Source organism: Etheostoma cragini, chromosome 13, assembly GCF_013103735.1.
Source record: "Etheostoma cragini isolate CJK2018 chromosome 13, CSU_Ecrag_1.0, whole genome shotgun sequence".
In the NCBI taxonomy this organism is placed as follows: Eukaryota; Metazoa; Chordata; class Actinopteri; order Perciformes; family Percidae; genus Etheostoma; species Etheostoma cragini.
The window spans coordinates 17618239-17623773 of record NC_048419.1 but is presented as its reverse complement, the minus strand read 5'-3'; positions in this window follow the sequence as shown (position 1 = coordinate 17623773).

The window sequence follows — 5535 nt, the reverse complement described above, 5'->3', positions numbered from 1 at the left end:
TATGTATGCATGTATGTATGTATACATATATGTATAATGTGTGTGTATATGTATGCATGTATGTATACATATATACAGTGTATGTATGTATATATATAAATAATATTTTAAATATAGGTGTCTAACTAAATAGTAGCAGTAAAAACGGCCATATTTGAGGTTAAATACAGACGTTTGAAAAACAGCTGCAACCCCACAGAAAACTCTGTCTCTGAGTTGGCAAGTCTGCTTTGCTTGCTTCCTGTAAATATTTGTGTTGTTAAGGAACATTGAGCAATCCTATTTCATCTCTTTCTACACATCACAACAACTTTGCTTGGCCATGATGATATTCTTTCTGGTGGAGCAGAATGCTTATTACTCAAATTTACTAAATGTTAATGCAAAGACGGATTAAAGAGAAATTCTGAGGAGCCATAAATAAACAGTTATCCTAAGCAAACTGAACAGTTGAAATAGTTAGATAAAAATATTGAATGAGTATTGAATAAATGGTTGGTTAAGGAAATATTTGGAACAAGATGGGTGATGAAGATGAAGGGTAGGCTACTTGAGCTAATCTGAAATGGCTGTGGGGGTTGTGAACCACTGCAGTAGAGTATAAACAGTACTTTTGTTTCTGTAAAGTGTTACTGTAAGGGTGGGCTTTCTTTTAAACTGTAGGGTAGGCTTAGGGCCAAGAGTAACAGAATAAGAAAAGGCAAAGTCGTGTTTTAACCTACAACATTTAAACTGAGCATGCTGAGTGCTGCATTGTAGAAAACTATAGTTTGTACGAGGTGACTCTCAGCCAGCTTCAACTCCTCAAATATTGACTTCCTTCCCCACTGCCTGCCTAGTTAGGAAGTGTGTTTGTGTGCTTTTGGAGTCGGGAGAGGTGTGTGGTGAGAGAGGTAGGAAAGAGGGGTTGGGGATACATGTACGTATGGTTGTATGAGTCTGTGTGTCCACATCCATCAAAATAAAGAGTTTGATGACTTTGGACTGCCCTCATTGCACCATAGTAGGATACATTAGACCTAATTCACTTAGAGAGCTTTAACATTCCTGTAAAGGAATAACAGCACGGAGGCCAAATTAGCTACACTGGCTCTGCAGCCTGAGAAGTAACAATATCCTAGCTATTTATTACTTTTAATTAAATAGATATTTATAGACTCCATCGGTTTCCTGTTGACAACCATGGCCTCACATTTAGACGTGCTAATCCTTTGCCACTATGGAGTTGGAACTACCTCAGCAACTTCCACCAGGTAAATTGATAACAATCCCCCATTATCCTCCAGCTCTGCCTCTACCATACAAGGCGTGTTAGCTGGATTTAGGAGTTCCTCAAAGTGCTCATTCCACTGCCCCATTACCTCCTCAGTTGAGGTAACAGGATCCCATCCTTACTGTACACCGCTTGGATGTTTCCCCGCTTCCCCCTCCATCACTTTCAGGACTTCTTGTTCTTCTTTACACTGAAGATATAATTTTAATAACCTTAGCTGTTTGGTGTTATTGTCCTGCTGCTGAATAAATTTGTGGCCAATCACACGCCTATCAGTTTACTTAAAATCAACTTTATAATCAAGTTACAGTGAGCAAAACGTTAGTGAAACAATTAGTTCTATAGATATATCAAAACAAAGATGCAAAAACCTTCACCATGTGCAAAAGTAACCTCATGATTCTGCCTGACTATAGGTCCATGTCTTCATTGACTTTGATTTTATTGCTCCCTAGAAATGAATTGCTAAATCCTACAAGTTTTTGAAGAATCATATTTTCTTTGTCTGAAATGTGTTTTCTTCTAATTTTTAATCAGTGTCTACACAAGGAACACATTCAAACAAATCCATCACCAGAATTAAAATATTTCTACTTTAACACCAAACCAAACAACACTTTTGTCGGCATTGTCAGCTCCTACACAAGTTTATTCCACATAAGTCTATTATATTTTGAAAATTACTGTGACCAGTTATTTGACATGGTTATGCAGAAGGAAATGGGTTCTGTGGCTCCACATAGTCACACCCATTGTTAGAAAAGCCCTGGTCCCTCAGCAGTGAGCCCAAAGGACGTTGTTTTTTTCTGGGCAGCCATCCCTGGAAATGTTGGCCTCACCTGGTCCGGGTTGGTCATACTCCAGACAACCTCTAGTAGCATATGTCATTTAGAAGAAGCTTTTCTCCATGTTATTACAGGCAAGACTGTACATTCAACAGGTCCTCAAAATGGAAACCTCAAAATAACTGCAAAAAGACAAGTTCTATTAAAGAGATCTTGTCTTAGCAGTGGGGAGGACAACATATTCCTTGTGATGAAAGTATAAAACAATGATCAGTTATTGTATGTACTGTATACATGTTTGAAAAATGCTTGAAAATGAAATAGGCTAAATGTGACAAGAATGAAAGCACTTTGCATCTTTGGAACTAAGCATCATTAAAACACTGTTTATTAGGAGAGTGTATATTGTAGCACCAAAGGGTAACTTGTCTATCAAGGCTGAACATTTTATGTACTTCACTTTTTGATGTTGTCCTTCTCCTTTTGTCTGACTTCATATTTGACATTCACTACATACAGAAATTACACACACACTTGAACACACATACCTAACTTGGCCTTCCATCCCTCTTTCCATAACCGGCTGGTTGATATTATGTCTAATTCTAGGCATGTAATTAGTGTGTAGCTTGGTTGCGTTCTGTCTGGGTCAGTGTCAAGACTGTGTGTGTGTGTGTGTGTGTGTGTGTTTTGAGTGTGATGTTAGCCAGCGGGACGGGATGCAGACTACACCACTCTAAGCTAAACCACACATGGAGGGCACATTAAGAAATATGTTACTGTTGCATGCACTGACGCACACACGCACGCAACCAACCGACCAACCAAGCAACCAAGCAACCAAGTGACCAACCAACCAACCATGCTTGCAACTACGCACACACGCAGTGGGTCAATCCTTGGTACACTTGCCAAGGATATGTAAGTAGTCATATTAACAAATGCATAAATGGCAACGAACAACCAATGTGGGGCGAATGCTTTTAACCGTGTAGCCACAAAACATACAGATCACTCATTAAATCTCAAGAATGTACCAAACTAAGCAGTCAGAGTTTGGACTTTTAGATGTAGGTGAAATGTTAATGATGCCTGTCCCAGCGAGTAGCAATAGGGTAAATCAGAGATAAAATAGGAATTAAATTAAAAAAACAGCATGTGGGACATGGGAAAGTAATTCTGAAAAACAAGTTAATTACAAAGTCCCAATAGAAAAAATATTCTTTGACCATTGGCATGTTTTGGCTTTTTGATTTTGTTTACATATGTATTCTTGGTGGTATATTGTAATTTCACTTTGACACACTTTTTGTTGTATACTGTAGTTTACTGTATTTGTAGTACTTTGTTTCATGTAATAAAGTTTGAAGTTTTTTCTTATCTGAATCTAAAGGTCTAAGGGGATAAGATGTGCTACAGATTGTAAAGCCCTGAGAAATGACTGTAGAAAAGTACAAAAATGTTCTTGGAAATGTAGGCTAGCAGAAGTATACAGTGGCACTAAAGTACTTCCTAAAAAGTACTTTAATACATGTTTTTTTCAATTACATTTCACCACTGAATCTGTGTGTGCGTGTATGTGGGCGTGTGTGTGCGTGTTTGTGTGTGTGTTCGTTACTTCTTGGGTTGCCTGGATGATATGTGCTCATAGCGACACTTGGAATGCCCAGAATGTAACAGGGGGCGAGGAAAAGCTAGGGCCTTTGTAGCCACGCCCCTGATAGCTGGTCACGCTATAGTGATTGGTTGGTCCCTGGAGGTCAGAGTGCAGTCGGGTTCCTGTCACTCCTTTGAAGAAAGTTCGTAGGTCAACTTCCTCCAGAGCTCTCCTTTCCTCTCCTTGCCCTGCAGGGTTCTTCCAATTTAGACAAGAGCCATGAAGTCCAAACTAAACCGTTTTTTCAGGAATTTTTTCAACTGGACTGAACAGAACAGAAAGTCTTATTGCTAAATACTAAACTACATGTCCTAAACAAACATTACAAAGAATCTAAGACCCAACAAGTATAATATTGCACTGTGGTTTGAGTTTAAAGCATCAAAAGTATAATATTAATGTTTTATGTTTATTATTATACTCAATGTTTTCTGTCACGTCCCTGTTTTTTATGAGACTCATGTCTCGTAAAATTTTCAATGAAATGTCATTCATTGAAATAAATACGGAATGAAATTATAGCAAAAGAGGTAAATTTAGCTCCAGGTAAATTTAGCTTTAAAGTCAAATTTAGAAGCCAGCCTGATAACACATTGGTGAAATCAAAAGTAAAGCTGCAACGTATTCCCTGTTTTTAGGTTGTCGGTGACCCAAATCATTTCAGCCTATTTTTCTCTGTGTTTAACATTTTTGAGTTGAAATGTTTTTTTTCTTATACTTTGTCATGTGAAACATTTAGAGACCAGCAGTACTGCAGGCGACTTATCTGCACCCCAGAAGTTGTGATGGCTGCTGCATCAGCAGTATCCAACTTCAGCTCACAGACACTCTGATGACAAGCTTAAATTAAGCCTTCAGAGGGACAGTGTACAAGAGGAGAGGAAAAGGAGTAGAGCAGAGGAGAAAAACAAGAGGATCAGGTGAGTGGAAAAAAGGAGGTAAATGATAGGCGAGGGCAGGAGGACGGAAGAGGGAGAAGAAAAGAGGGTAGATGAGAGGGGTGAGGGGATCAAAGGAGAGGAGGAAGGAGGTTAGAGGCTGATGAGGAGGAGATGAGGAGAGTATTAAATGATTGAGGGAAAAGAAGGAAAGAGGAGCAGAGGAAGGAGACGTGACATCAGAAAGGACAGGAGGAGACGAAGAGGGATGAGCGTGAGAAAGATACAGCAACTTCCTGTTCAACATGAGTCTAGAGAGCAACACAGAGCATGTGGAAGTGGGTGGCAGACAAAGGAAATCAGTTTAATCTTGGGAACAAACCCATGATGAAATCCAAATGTGGTCAGCTGTGAACCGGTCATAGAGAGGAGCAGGCTAAGAATGTCTAAGAACAGAATTAGACTGACATAGCAATGATGGGCTTTTATTAAACATCTACATTATTTTAAAGGAATTCTTCAACATTTTGGGAAGTGAACTGTCTTGCAGAGAGACACTTCATTGAACTAATTAGCCTAGCTTAGCATAAACTGGGAGCAGTGGAAAATAACTAGCCTGGCTTTCTGCAAACCAGCACTTCGGAGGTCATTTTACAGTTGACACATCCGAGCATGCAATGTGACATCAAAATGACGTACATCTCGCTGGTGCACCAGGATTTTAACTGCGTGTCCAGAGGGCACCACTCTATTTTTTTTTCAGTGGCATATTTTTGAAGTGCCTTCCAAAAAAGCACAACTTTTGGTTTTTGCCTTTCTGTTTGTGGAGGAACAACATTAGATAAATTGTGTATATGAATATTCATTACTTTTGGAGGTGCTTGGAGGTGGAGCTTTTAACTTTGGAAGAGCCAGGCTATACATACACACACACACATATAT